This window comes from Camelus ferus, chromosome 21, assembly GCF_009834535.1.
Source record: "Camelus ferus isolate YT-003-E chromosome 21, BCGSAC_Cfer_1.0, whole genome shotgun sequence".
In the NCBI taxonomy this organism is placed as follows: domain Eukaryota; kingdom Metazoa; phylum Chordata; class Mammalia; order Artiodactyla; family Camelidae; genus Camelus; species Camelus ferus.
The window spans coordinates 244,903-259,778 of NC_045716.1; the positions used below are offsets into that span (position 1 = coordinate 244,903).

The following is a 14,876-nucleotide window of genomic DNA, read 5'->3' on the forward strand; positions in this document are numbered from 1 at the left end:
TCAGGGTCCCCAGTGCTGGGGCAGGAGACCAGGAGGGCAGGTCTTTGGGGCTGGCAAAATGGAGGTCAGCTCTCCCTCCTTCCCCCAGGCTGGCGTGCTGGTGGCAGTGGTCCTTGGCAGGTGGGGAGGAGGTGAATGGAGCAGAGTACGGAGGGCTCTTCTGAGGAGTGGAGATGCAGGGCATTGGCGGATCTGGGAGGTGGGAGGGTGCAGGAGCTGTCCGTGCTGGCGGCCTGGGCCCCTAGTCAGCTCTGCCCCAAGATCCAGCCAGAAGAGGCAGAGCGGGCCAGTTCCATGATGCTCAAACTCATAGTGGGACCACCTTCTGGCCAGCAGAGCTTGCTCCAATGCCCAGGGCGTGGAGCGATTCGTGTTCTAGAGGACGGTCCCCACTGTGGAGTCCCAGGGCTCCAAGGAACCCTGTTTGAGAACTTCATGTGTGGGCTGTTATGGGCTGTCTTCTGGCCCCAAGAGCAGGTGAAGTCTCACTTAAGAGCCTCAGTCCTAGGGGTGTGGCTGCCAGACGGGGCTTTGCCCTGTCGTGCCCCTAAACTCCTTCCCTATTGGTACCTCCCACCTCCTCAGGGTCCAGGCCAGAAACGGCCCCGCCAGGCCCCACGACCCAGCTGGGGCTGAGGTTCTCTCTCCTGTGTCCTGAGCATCTTCCTCCTGCTTCCTTCCTCCCCGAAGGCCTGCCCCCCTGTGCAGCTTGGAAAGCTTGGTTCTGATTGGGGTGCTGTCCTGCTGCTAATGCTCACTGCCACCTCTTGCCCTCTGTGCAGGACAGCGGGTGGGCCTGGCTCCCCCGACATGCGCTGAAGAAAGGAGTGAGCTGGTGCAGATGAGGCCGGCCCACAGGGATGCCGGGAGGGCCTTGACTCGGTCCGGCTCCCATGGGCCCTGGGACACGAGCAGAATTCAGATATGTTCTGCCTGTCCTGGTGCAGTGCCCGGCCGTGCAGAGGGCAGGGACTTTGTCCAACAGACCTGGGCTTGGATCCAGTTTCGGGCGCCCAGGACCTGAGAGTCCCCACCAGGGTGGCTACTCTGTGGCCCCCATGTGCCCGTCTGCAAAGTGGAGCCGCAGCAGGTGCCCCCAGGACTGCTGCTTCGGGGACCCAGCACCTGGCACAGGATGGAGCCCAGTGGTGGTCCCCTCTCTCTGTAAGCCCTGCTCTTCCCTCCAGGCCTGCGAGTGCACAGCTTGGTGGAGGCGGCCTGGCCCTCACCTGCCTCCACCACCTTGTCATCCCCAGCAGACAATCTGAGTGTCTACTCCGGGCTGTACCTGCTTTCCAGACAGGAGGGCTGTGAGGTGGGCTGCCAGGGGCTGGGATGAGGAGGGGAGAGTGTGGGCCCAGCCTGGGCCAGCTGAGACTGTACAGGCCCCTCGGGGGGAAGGTGCTGGGTTTTGAAATAGCCTTGACCCCTGGTCAGTGGGGACAGGACAGAGTGAAGTGGCTGTCACATAGGGTGGTGTTGGGGGAGGCACTGGACTGTGGTCAGACTTTCTGCTAGGGTTCTCCAGGACATCAGAGAGGGTCTGTTCCGGGGCTGGGGCCCTGAGGTGGGGGCTGGCGGCTGCATTAGGTCTCAAGTTGGGTGCAGGGGAGGGCGTGCTGCAGCTGGGGCTGAGGCTCAGGAGAGATTTCAGGTCCCACTGCCACCCTGCCATCAGGCCGAGCAGGCACCCTCCTAGGTGTGCGATTGGCCGGAGGACGTTGGCCCCAGTCTCTGTCCCCAAGTGTTGATTAGGAATCCAGAGTAGGTGGCTCTGCCTACCGCCAAGACTGTCCCCAGAATGGTCCAGAGGCAGGGCAGGAGAACGGGCTTCCCAGTGATAGGGGCCAAGTGCACGTGTGCCCAGTACTGCTCAGAGGGGCAGCATCAGGAGATGGCAAGTATCCTCAGAGGAAATGAACATTTGCCACTGAAGAGCCCCCACAGGGCCGCCCCTGGTGAGCCAGCATCCCCAACTGTACTTCCTCCGCCTTAGGTCCCCTCCTGCCCCATCTCTGGGTAAACCTACAGGTCCAGCTTTTACGCTTGTGCTGAGTTCATGAAGCCTAATTCCCACCTTACAGATGGGGACACTGAGGCTGGGAGGTGAGGGATGGGCCCCGAGTCCACACAGCCATGAGAGGGGCAGCCCAAGTCTAGCTGTCCTGGCCCGGGTCGCTCAGAGCCAGAGGCCTCCCACGCCCAGCTCTTGTCATTCCTACAGACCTGTCAGGACGGATGCTAGGAGGGGACTGCAGAACAGTGACCAACCTTATGTCGCCGGCCAGCTGGGCCCAGGCAGCAAGAAATAAGGAGTCCCTGTGGGCAGGAGGCCAATGTGTGCACAGTCCGCAGAGCAGAGGTGCCAACACCAGGAGGCTGGGCCAGCTCTGGTGCACAGACTGCAGCCTCCCTACTCGCCCGCTGGCCTTGCTGCTGTGTGGGGCGATGGCTGGCCACAGGCTTTGGGAAGGGTAGGAAAACTGAGGCTTGGAAGCAGAAGGAACTTACCAGGCTTCACGTGGGGGCGAGTCCAGGAAGGGCGGTGCTGGCTTCCTGAGGCCAGGACAGCTCTACTGCATCCCTGCTCACCTGGGCCAGGAGCTGCCTTCCTCCACTGGGTGTGAGTGGGTAGCACACAGCCAGCACCCTCTCCTGGAGCCAGGCAAGTGACCCCAGGGCCACGGGCATTGGGGTCAATCTGTGGGGTTCAGGTGTGGGTACTCCGACTTCCTTACTGTGACTTTGTCTGAGCCTTGGTTCCCTCGCCATGAAATTGGGGGATGGCAACCTTGCCGACCTGGTCAAGGCAGGATGCAGGGATCTGCCCAGGCAGAAGCCTGGACCCAGTGGCTGCAGGAGAATCTAGGTTGGGGGTAAAGGAGGAGGGGAGTTTCCTGTTGGGAGCGCAGGTGGGAGGCTGAAGGGGGCACCTGAGGGGCCCTGTGACAGGCAGCAGGGTGGGTGGGGGCTGAGTGGAGGCAGTTGGATGTGAAAGTCACGGCCAAAGACCGGGGTCTGACCCCACCTTCAGCCCCAAAACAATGGGTAAATTTTTATGTGAGGAGGCAGTGATGGGAGGGGAGTCTGCACCCACATGGGCTGAGGTTCAGAGAGTGGGGCTACAGGGAGGCTGTGGGATGGCTGGAATGACCTCTCTCCTTTGCCTCCCTGTCCTGCATCCCCTCTGGCTGGGTTTACAGATCCTTGCCTGAAAGATGGGGTTGGGGAGGGGTAAGGTCAGAGAGGCCAGAGGCCCAGAATGGAAATGACCCCCATGGTCACCATGGGGCTTGGAGACAGGCCCAGAGCAGGGGGGCCATGCCAGTCTGTCTGTCCAGATGGGCACAGCAGAGGCCCATGTGGCCTGCGGCCCTGGCCAGGGCTGCCCACTACTCCCACCCAGGCCTATGTGGGAAAGGACGTGCCCTGGCCCCTGGCTTCCTGCCCCTCCCACCCCTGCAGGTAAACACACTGGCATGTGACAAACAGGTTCCTAGAAAAGGTGCTTGAGAGCAGGGCCAGGGCCTGTGTGAGGGCCCCAAGCTCAGGGTGGGCACTGCCCCCAGCACGCTCAAGTCCCAGCCTCCCCACGGGGCTGACAGTCCTCTCTTTTGCTTTCTCTTCCAGCTGCTGATGGCAGCCCAGGCCAGCGTCCGAGCCCCGGAAGTTAGGAGCCACTGCTGCCCCTGTGGTCGCATGAAGCCCTCTCTTCTTCCTGCCTCTGCTCAGAGCCTTGCGACCTGGCCCTAGCCCAGCCTGGCCCCACTCGCCGCCAGACCCTGGAATGTCAAGGCCTGGCCCATGCCTGCATGTCCAGCCCGTGGAACCCCGGTGGCCCTGCCAGCCAGGATGAGGGGCCAGGCCACTGCCCTGGACGCTCTATGGATTTTTGATCCGCTGCTTTTGTTGCTGCTGGGGTGCCATCCATGTGTGGTCTCGGGGTCGGACGTGGGTCCTGGGGCTGGGCCGTGCCCCAAGCTGATGCAGGGAAAGTTCTTCGGTTACTTCTTGGTGGCCACTGAGTTCCGTGCTAACGCCTTGTGCTGCTCCTGGACCCTGTGCAACCTGGACCCGCGCCGCTACAAGCTCTACATGAAGTTGCCAGGGTGCCTGCCTGCAGCAGCCCCGCCTGCGTCTGCATCTACCAGTTGGAATCCTTGGAGTCCATGCCTAGCTACCTGGGACTGGAGAGCTGTGATGAGGTGCTGAGGCTCTACGACTCCTCAGGGTCCCCTGGCCTTCCTGCAGATGAAGGGACAGCAGCTGCCCCCGGACGATGACCCTGGCCCCAGGGTGGGGCCCTCCCACCCCAGCGACAGCTCCATTAATCACCTGGTCATGGGCAACCATAACCCCAGTTACTTGGCTGGTGGCCCTGAGAACTGCCTCACCTGCCTGACCCAGGATGGGGCGGGGATACGCTCTAGGTGAGTGACCGTTGGGAATGGGCACGGGGGAGAGGGTCTCCTCTGCAGGGCTGCCCTGGCCACCCGTCCCTGAGGGCTCCCTTGGGGAAGTCAGTTGCACTGTGAGTATAGGGACCTGGGGTGCCTGCCTTTGGCCCCCAGTGTCGGGCGTGGTGCCAGCACTCTGGGAGGTGCTTGCTGAGTGTTCAGGGCAGGATGGGTCTGGTTTCTCCTAGGATGAGGGAGGTTTTCATTTCCGGCTAGGGGAGGTCCCTCTTCTGCAGTTAGGGCAATTCTGATGGGGCAGCAGGCTGCCGCGGCCTGTGGCAGGGTCTGCAGGGGCCTCCTGGGACATGGGGGCAAAGTGAGGGGAGTCGGCCTTCGGGATGTGTGGTCAGGAGGCGCAGTTTGGGGGTTGCACGTGTTGTGGCCGCACAAATCCTTACCCTGCAGCTAGTTCCCCAGCTCCTGTGAGGTGTTCTGGTGCCAGCGACGAGATGCAGTGAAGAGGCACAAGGAAAGTCCTTTGTGTCCTGGTGCTGCCTTCTGGGTCAGCAGAGGGAGGAGGCGCAAACACCAAAACACAAGAAGCGGGTGTCAGGTGCGGGGTGAGGGGGTTCCCTGGTGTTGGGGCTCTGTGTCATCCCGAGTTAGGAGCTCATTTGGTTAGGGAGCCGTGTTCAAGATTCTGGGAGAGGTACGGGTGTCGGCGACAACGGCGGGGGTGCATGTGTGCTGGGTGGGATCCAGCAGGGAGGGGTTGGGGCATGGTTCACCTTCTTAGTGTCTTGGTTTCCTTGGTGAGCGGGGTGCCTGCATAGGAGGGCACGATCAGTGGGCTGGGACACTGGGCGGGACTCCATGGCAGCAGGGCAGGTAGGGGGCCTTGCAGACACTTGGAGGGGATCCCTCCTTGCAGGAAGCCCAGGATGTTGCGGGAGGCTGGGCACCTTAGCCAGGGCAGGGAGGGCAGCAGGGGCCAGGCTGGGCTGCGTGTTCATGCCAGCAGGTCATCATGGGGCCAGGTGACATGGTCCTGGGCCCTTGGCCTCTCATGAGCCAGTGGCACTGATGGATTCCCCAGAATAGTATCTATAGAGGCACAAAATAAGCTAAGTGCGGTTAGGAAGGAAGCCGGTTATCCTGGACCTGTTTCTAGTCATGGCCCCCGTGACTAGAAACGTATTGATGCAGTGATTTGCTGGAGAGGATCAGGAGAGGAGGGAACAGTGGCCAGAGCTCTTGGACGAGGGTGCAGGTGTGGCATCCAGGAAGCATTAGAAAATCCCGATCTTGCATCCGTGTATCAGGGCCCCCAGTGCTGGGGTGGGAGGCCTGAGGGCAGATCATCGGGCTGGGCAAGGTGGAGGTCACTGCCACCTTGTCTGGGGCAGCTCCTTCCTTCCCCCAGGGTGTTGTGTGCACAAGGGGTGTATGTGTGAATGTGTCAGTGCATGGGGCACGTGTGTGCCCCTGGTCATGCCTACCCCCTTCCAGCATGTCAGTATGTGTGTGTGTGCATTGCGTTCTTCTGCGCGTGTGTGTGAGGGTGGGAGGTACTCGCATCCACTGTGTGTGAGTGTGTGCATAGGCCGATTTCAGCAGTTGTGACAAAGCGCGTTGAGGCTGTGTGGCAGGGCTGGGGGCCTTGAGGGAAGATGGCTGGCAGGGCCTGTGGGATGGGGCTGCCACGTTGTGAAGCGGGGAGCTTGGCTGCAGGACAGGACACGGTCACCTGGCCCAGAGGCAGCTCAGACTCCCATATGCATGCCCGGGTCTCTGAAGGCCTTGATGCTGTGAGACGTTGAGAGTAAAAATCATCTTAGTGGCGGTGACAACAGCCACGTCTAAGTGTCTCTTTTGTGCAGGAAACACCGCCTGTCAACCAGTTAACTCCTCCCAGCAGCTTGGGGATGGCTCCTCAGCGAGGCGGCCATCTGCGCAGGGCCTTTGCACAGGCTGTTCCCTGGGCTGTAACACTCTTACCCAAACACCCACAGGGCCCCTTCCCTCAGCTTGTCGTGCCCTGGCCATCCTGACCCCCTGACCATGCTGCTTCAAGTGGCAGCAGCCCCAGTCGCACTGTGACCACACCCCATCTGTTTTTCTCTTCCCACACGCGTCACCTGTGAACACTAGATAATTCCTGTGCCCTTTTCCTCTGTCCTGCCATGACGTACCCCTGAACAGGGCAGAGGAATTTGCCCTGCTAGCTCTCAGGTCCTTGCTCTGGGGAACCCCACTGCCCTGTCATCTGACCTCTCAGCTATGTGAAGAGGCCCACGTGGAGAGTGTAGTCGGTTTGAGACCCAGCAGCCCCACAACCCCACATTCAGGTCCTTCCCAGACCTGGGATGTGACCTTATTTGGAATCAGGTCTTTGCAGATGCTGGTAGTTAAGGTGAGGCCATCCTGGGCAGCGTGGGCCCATAGTCCAGTACGCCTGGTATCCTGGGGAGACCAGGAGGAGGGACACAGGAGCACATGGGGAGAGCCTGTGTGAGGATGGAGGCAGGGCCTGGAGCGACGTGTCTGCAAGGCGGAGCGCTCAGTGTGGCTGGCACCCCCAGAAGCTACGAGAAAGGCATGGGCCAGATCCTCCCCGGGATCCTTAGGACCCTGGTCCCGCTGACACCTTGATCCCAGATTTCTAGCCACAAGCACTGAGACAGTAAATCTGTTTTTCAAGCCACCAAGGACGTGAACCTTTGTACGTTGGCCCCAGGAGATGAACAGAGAGGTGAGCCGAGCCCCCCGTCCACAGCGCCAGCTTGCGTGCCGCCTTGGTTGCCTCCCCCCGCTGCAGGTGCCATCTGCCCTGCAGCCTCGTGACAGACCGTGAGCCAGAAGTGCCAGCTGAGTTGCTCTTCAGTTTCCCACAGAAGCAGACATGTTTATTATGATTTTAACTGAGTTTTGAGGTAGCGTGGTACACAGCTAAGATTAACACTGCAGGGACCTTGGGGGAAGGCCATACCCTTGGATGAATACATTCACTCCTTTATTTTACAGTTTGTTGACTCTGGTCTAGATCTATGATGATGATTTGGAGACTTGTCCTGAACAATCAACTTAAAGGTTATCAGGCTGAAAAGGTGGTCTGGGAAACAGTGTGGCCTTCAGGGTGCTGGAAAGAGTGTGCTTCCATGTTACAGAGTGTGAACCCCGAGCACTTCGCACCCCGCCTTCCCCAGAGCACGCACCTTGTCTCCCTGGCCCTCCCACAACATGGGCTCTCCTTTCAGCCCTTCCTGCCCTACCGCTGCTGCAGGTCAAAGCCCTGCTCTCCCAGGGTTCTTTCCAGACCGCTGTAGACCCACGGTTCCAGTCTCAGTTAGAGGAAATTTCAAAAAACCCCAAAGAACAGAGATGAAGGTAATGAACTCTTAGGCACCCATCACTAAGCGCCCCCGCTCGGGCATCTTAAAAACACTAAGGCGAGCTCAAAACCCCTGCCTGGTGGCTCCCCACCCTCCACTCCAGCAAAACTCCCCACCCGTTCCATTTCTGTTCATTTCTCGGGTGGTCTGTCTCTCATGCTCATCTGAAAGGTACCGACAGGAATGCTGGAAAGTCTTACCCCTGGGCCATCAGCTTGGGGAATCTAATACATAAGAGAGACACCACCTGCCAGTTCCCTGTTTGTCAATACAGAAAACACCCCACTTTAAATATTATATAGAGAAGCGGCTGCCATGTGCCCTCAGCACAGCCAGCTCGTGCTCATGGACAGAGAAGGACTTCCGCTCAGAACTACCTGCCCCTGCAGACAGCAAACACCGAGAGACATGCAGACGTTACAGAGAGCTCCGTGTGCTACGCGGTGAGGGGAGCGCTGGCGCGGAACGCTGACGGGACGGCTCTGACTCACGCTGACACGGGCCCGTGAAGGTGTCTGGTCCCCCCTCTTTCAGGATTCACAGTTGGTTCTGTGTCAGGCACTAAGCAGCCTGGCGGCTTCTGGTCCAGCTGGGTCAGTCAGTAGTCTTTCTGCACCTTTGCATCCCTCTGTGAAGATCCAAGTTCAAATGCTGGAAACCGTGATGTCTCTGGGACCAGGATGTCTGACAGAAAGTGAATGGCGCGAGTCATGCCTGCAATGTAAAACGCAATCCCTTATGAAAAAGGGTGTGAGACTGGTGTCCAAGCCAAGTGATCGTTTTGGGGGGGGGTGTTGGATTTTACTTCTTTTAACGGAGGTAGTGGGAATTGACCCAGAACCTTGTACATGCTAAGCATACGCTCTACCACTGAGCCATACCCTCCCCCCAAAACCAAGCGACCTTTAATCACTGCCTTTACCAAAGCTGTAAGGATGTGGGGGAAAAAGTGGTGAGGACTTTAAAAGTAACTTCAAACAAAAAAAGGAAATCCCTGTATTAGCACCCAGCAGGTAACAACACCAGTTGTCTTCACTACCTATTTAAAAAAAATTGGTTTCTGTACCAATCTTGTACCCTGACGCTTTAAGATGGTTGCACAGAATTGCTAACAAAAATGTTAAGGCACTGCTACTGTGATATTTCAACATGTAAACCTCCTCTCAGAGCCTTGGTTTTTATTCCAAACAGAAAGTTGGATTTTATACCTAAGGAGGCTTTAAAAATGTTCCTTTAAAATGAACTTGTCAGAATCCCCGCAGCAGACACGGCAGTGGCTCAGCACTGGCTGCAGCTGCTGCGTGGGGCGTGCGCAGGGTGGGTCCGGCGGCCGCGGGTGCCCAGCCTCTCTTCAGTCTGAAGGCCCCATCCCCTGCTGCTGGCTTGACATTCTCCTTGTGACGTGAAGTCTACACAGAGCAAAACACTCAAGTGTTCAGCGTACTTCTGTGAGTTTTGACAAATGCGTACCCGTGTAAACCAAACCCTGATCAAGACGCAGAACATTTCCATTACCTCCCCTAGGAAGTTCCTCTCAGTCTGACCCTCGGATTAGTGTCGCCTGTTGTGCGCGTCACACGAGTGAAACCAACAGGACGACAAGCCTGCTGTGTCTGGCTTCTTCCCTCAATGACCCTAACACCAGCATGAGGGGCCACAGAGCCGGCCACGCTGAAAGGACCCATGTTTTTGTTTGGGGGGTGGGGCAGCAGGCCTCCCCGAAGAACACTTGGACAGGAGGGACTCCTCCAGAGAGGGTCACGGGTGCTGGCGGCCCTGCCAGCCCAGTGGCCTCGGCACACGTGCTCACCCATCTGACAAGGACCTAGTGTCCACTGCCTGGCGGAGCAGACAGAGCTGACAACTCCCAGCCTTGAGGAAGCGGACACTCCGAGATGTTCATCCACTGGGGCTTGAAAGTTGCCATCAGAAACGTGAATTTATAAACCTGAATGAACTCCACTTAGGGTTCAGGTGTTAACTCTTACATCTCATACAAATACACTGGTTTTATGACACACAAGACTAAAAAGGTTTATTCTGAAAAACATTTTTCCATTATGATTTGAGTATTAAGATCTTATTCTATAAAAGATCATGACATATGCTCTGTTTTCTGCTCATTTTTCTATTATATGATTAAAATATCAATAGAAATGAAACAGGGCACATCACTACAGACAACTCAGACGTTAAAAGGTAATACAGGGCCATCCCCAAAGCTTTATGCGCACACATCTGACGCCACAGGTGAGAGGGAGCAGCATCTCAAAAATACAAACGACTGAAACTCACTGATTATGAACAAGGTAACTTGAACAGCCTTATAAACAACTAAACAAATTGAATTTACAAATTCAAAACTCCTGAGAAAGAAATCTCTAAGCCAGGAAGGTTTCACTGAAGAATTCTACCAAACATTTAAGTTAGAATTAACACCAGTTTTTCCACCACTGAATACACAACCTATTCCAGAAAACAGAGGAGGAGAAAGTACTTCTCAATGCGGTGTTAGCCAGTATTACCCTGACAGCAAAACCCCAGACAGTGTGAAAAAGGAGAACTGTATTCCTCGTGTATATAGATGTGAAAATCCCCAACAGAGTGCTAGCAAATGCAGCTCTGCAGGATCAGAACTGCACACCGCAGCCCAGGGAGGGTTACTCCAGAGACGCAAGGTTGGCTTAAAATTCGAAAGTCAACCAGTGTGACCCACAACACCGGGAAGCTGAAGTAGAAAAGCCATGTGACCTTACCAACTGATGCATGAAAAGCACCTGACAAAATTCAGCACCCTTTGATTTTTTAAAAAGTGTTCAATCATTGATTCCTTCTGAAATTTATTTTGGAATTAGTATAAAATGTGGCTCTAAAGTAATCAAAAAGTTACCTTCAATTTATCCTAACACATTTAACCTTTGCCCTTTGGTTTCTGTGGCTTATGTTATAAAATACCCAATTCTCTCTCTCTCTCTCTCTCTCTCTCTCTCACACACACACACAGACACACACAGTAAACAGCGGGTGTCTGAGTCTGTGGGAATTCTGCTTTGTTCTCCTGAGTTGTGTCCTACACACCCCGCCTGCAGCAGACTCAGTGTTTGCTGGTTTCCTGTCATTGCTCTTGTTTTTCAGAACTTTAATATTCTCTTAACTATTTTTTCCAATTACTAATGTTTTTACTTATTACAGCTTTTAAATTACTGTTAACAGTTATTCACACTTCTTTATCTGATTTAAATAATCATATTGAAATAACTAGCCAAGTTTGCTGTGAATAGGTCAGTGCTGTGCACACATCACAGATGAAACGCAGAGGAGTAAACTTATTATTTCTTCCCATACTGAGCAGCAGTCTGTTGTGTCTGCATAAATATTTCACAGAAGATCTAAAAATACCTGGAAAAAATTCACAGGGGCACAAAACAGGCCAGGGAAATGGACCCGATGTAATTTTCAGCAGTGAACTGCTTTGCTCACAGTCAGTTAACAGCTGCGGAGTCAGGAAGACCAGCTGTGGCAGGGCCAGTGCAGACAGACGGGGACAGACTCCCGCACCCAGATATTTAGACCTCGAGCTGTTCCCTCACTCTTACCTTCAAAGAGGGAATAGGGTCTGTCAGGAATGCAGCACCCATACTCCGTATCCTAGACACCACTCTGCAAACTAGGAAGAAAGATTTCTCTTTAAGAGTGGAGATTGCACTTGGTGGAAATGCAACAAATAAAAGACACCGCAGTGAATTCATCAAGAATCAAGGAAACCAGACTCCAGGCAACAGAGCGGTCGGGAGTGTGGGCTCTGGCAGACACAGCGCCCCCTCTTCTGTGCTGGTGAGACCTGTGTGAGCCTGTCTCCTCATCCGTCAAGTGGAATTCCCTCCAAAGGTCGCAAGGACCGAAGGAGACGTCTCACACCTCAACGACCACCTTGTCTTTTCTAGGCACTGTCTCCTGCCCCAGATTAAGATGTTGGCTCTGAAACCGCTCCCTGGGTGTGCTTCCAGCTCGGCAGGGCCCCGGCCACCATCCCGGCCCCAGTGCCAGAGCCCGCAGCCCTCGCCCCCCTCCCCACAGCTCCCTGGCCTGCCCGCTGCTGACCCACCGCATGGTTCATCCTGAAAACTCGTCCCTCAGCTTTCTCAGTGATTTCCTTTGAGCTCCTGGCTCCTTCCCCCTTAAACCTCTTCAGTGGATTTTTACAACATTGTAATACATTTCCCTCTTTTTGGTTAAGCTAACTTACTTTTTGTTACATGTACATAAAGAATCATAGGTAATAAACACAAGGAATATCAAATTCAGCACATATAAAATAAGACTTTGCTTTCCGCCTCCAGATCTGCTCACTTTTCCAGCCTGCTTGATGCACCGTCTGTCTGGTCTCCCTGGTCAGACAGCAGGGAGACACTCATACATTTCCCTCTTCTCTGCATTAAAAAAACCCCACTAAGTTCTGTAGACTGAACATCGTAAGTGTTTCTAAATCTCTCCTCTTTCATATCACAGCCCATGCCTTGGTTTATAACTCAACATTTCTTGCATTAATTATTAGAGAGCAGTTTGGAAAAACCCAACCCCTACCTCATTTGTTCCACTGTGACCACGGCAAGCACCTCGAGAGAGGAGTCTCAACATGAGTCTCACATCTTGTGAAGCCCCCCTTCTGGGTGAGGACCCACCTGGCTGGTCACGAGCACCCCTGGGGGCTGGGCACCGCCGGCCTGGGCTCCCTCACCACCGAGTCTAGGGTGGGCTCCAGGCATTCTTTCAAAGCCCCCCCCACCGTGAGTCTCAGGTGTGACCGAGGCTGAGACCTGCTGACTAAAGGGAAGGACTAACTTCCTTTGGCCTCTATCCCCCCGACTTCCCCGCTCACCCCTTGCATCCCCCAACGCTGCACTGCACCGTGCTGGGCCTGCCTCCCTGCCTCTGCAGGGCGCCTCTCCGACCCAGCGGCCCCCCCGCGCCATGCCGCACCTGCCTGGCTCATCATCTTTAGAAGGCTAGCCGTGTCTCAGCCCCGTGATGCCTTTGTCAGTCTCCACTTTTACTTAACTGCCTGCTACTGCGATCACCGCCAGCCAGCGCTGGCCCTCGCCTCCCCAGCCCCATTGCCTGCTCCAGCCACAGGACCTGGGTGATCACCCTCCAGGCCCCTCTGCTGGTGGCACTGCTCCCACCCCTCCTTGCTCAATTTCCAGCTGTCTCCTAGGTCTCGGCCTGGATGTCACCTTCCGACACCCAGCCTCAGCGCCTGCCCTCCCCTGCCTGCCGGGCCTCGCTGTGAGCGCGGGCACTGAGCAGCACGTGTGTCCCGGGCACCGGGCCGGGGTCTCTATTCCTCCTGGTTTGAGGGAAGGTTTCATGATAAAAAGAATATAAACAAGAAGCCACCCCGAGCGCCTCCGTCTGCCAAGGGTCACTGTAGACATTCTGGTGTATTTTCTTCTGTCTTTTTCTGTGTCTCTGTGACTCTTTTGTGAAATGTGTAGAGTTATAAAAACACCAGCCAGCATTTACTGAGTCCTGCATCTTCACACCGTGGATGTGTATTAAGTCTCTACCCCGTGCCGGGCTCTGCTCCAGGTACCACGGTAGGGCTGTGGCCTGGACAAACGGCTGTGCAGCTGACGGTCCAGGGTGAGCACTCAGGGAGGAGCAGCACACAGGGAGGGACCGGGCGGCTCCGTCACGGCAGACCTCGCAGGCTCCACAAAAGCATGTAAGTCCGGGTGGGAATGGCAAGGAGCCGCCAGGCAGGTTTCAGGGGGCCAGAGGTACATCCCACTCTGGAGAGAGGGGTGAGGTGGTGGAGAAGCAGCCGACGGCCAAGGCACACAGGGCGCTCTGCCCTGGGGGTGTGGGTTCTCCTCACGGGGCCGTGGGAAACCACTGGAGGGCGCTAAGCAGGGGCCACTGCAGATGATCTGTCTATTGCCTCAATTCTTCCTGGAACAGACTGAGGGGGTTAGTATTTTTACAGATGGGGAAAACAGAGAGCTTGAAGAAGGAGCACCCCGAAGTCATTAAGCTAATAACTGCATAGGAGGGCATTCTAATAGGTCGTGAGTCTCCAGAACACACTTCCTCTCCTTGGGCCCATGTTACAGGAGGGGCCCCGAGCACAGGGCGGCCAGGGGCAAGGCTATGCTGGAAGGAACCCCAGAACACGTCTGAAGGAGGAGAGAGCCATGTGGGGCTCTGTGCCCGCTCTGGATGGTCCAGGAGCTGTTTGGATGGGTGCCCTTACCTTGCAGTCATGGCAGAGGTGCTCTGTGTCCCGCGTGAGGTGGTACAGGGAGAGGAAGGGGTAGCTGTTCCCCGCGGTCCCAGGCAGATCCTGCAGCAGGCCTCGCCGCCAGGTCATACTGCCGCACTCCACAGCATCTTCCAGGTACTTCTCCTTAAACACCTGGCTGATGAAAAACAGATCAGTATTAGAAAGATGTCTTTAATAATGACCTAGCAAAATACTTCCCCTTTCTGTTTAGAAAACTACCCGGTGTTAGGAAACCTGAAGTGGCTCCGGGGGTAAGACTAACCCCGCCGGAGTGTCACACCACCGGCCTGCAATCTCGTCCACTCCTGCACCCCTCATCCTCCGTCTGTGCGTGGTTTTTCAAAAGCAGTTCTACAATTGAGTTCAAAAATCGAAAGGAAAACTACCAGGTCTCTTTCATGAGATGTTCTATCACAAACAGACCATTTGGTGCTTCCTGGGACGCAGGCTGCAACTCTGAAACTCCTTCTCATGTAGTGGGCAGTCGATGGTTTCACAGCATCCTGGCAGCTACATCTAGAAAATTCTATATCCCAGATCAGCCACACATCAAAAGTGCCCCATGAGAGGACATAAACCTCCACAGCGCTTCCAGCCCGGGGGCAGCAGCACTGTCTCCAGGGAGGGGTTACGTGGACGGACAGACAAAGAACGCTGGCAAGACGAGGCACCAGCTTCCCTTCACACTTCATTTGTTTTCCCTCCCTGGCCCTCTCCTCCGAGCCCCTCACTGGCAGCCTCCACCTACTTAGCTCGTTCCATCCTAGTGTGAAAATGTTTTGGGCCACGGACCAGAGGCAGAGT

General features: G+C 55.8%; 1 long non-coding RNA gene across 2 annotated transcripts in view; it reads left to right on the top strand.

The window, feature by feature from the left end:
* LOC116656672 overlaps positions 1 to 14,876 on the top strand; it is an 80,183-nt gene that overhangs the window by 1,889 nt on the left and 63,418 nt on the right. For both annotated transcript variants that reach the window (XR_004313809.1, XR_004313810.1), the window contains exon 2: positions 3,631 to 4,430. This is a non-coding gene — a long non-coding RNA (uncharacterized LOC116656672). The remainder of the gene's footprint in view (positions 1 to 3,630; positions 4,431 to 14,876) is intronic.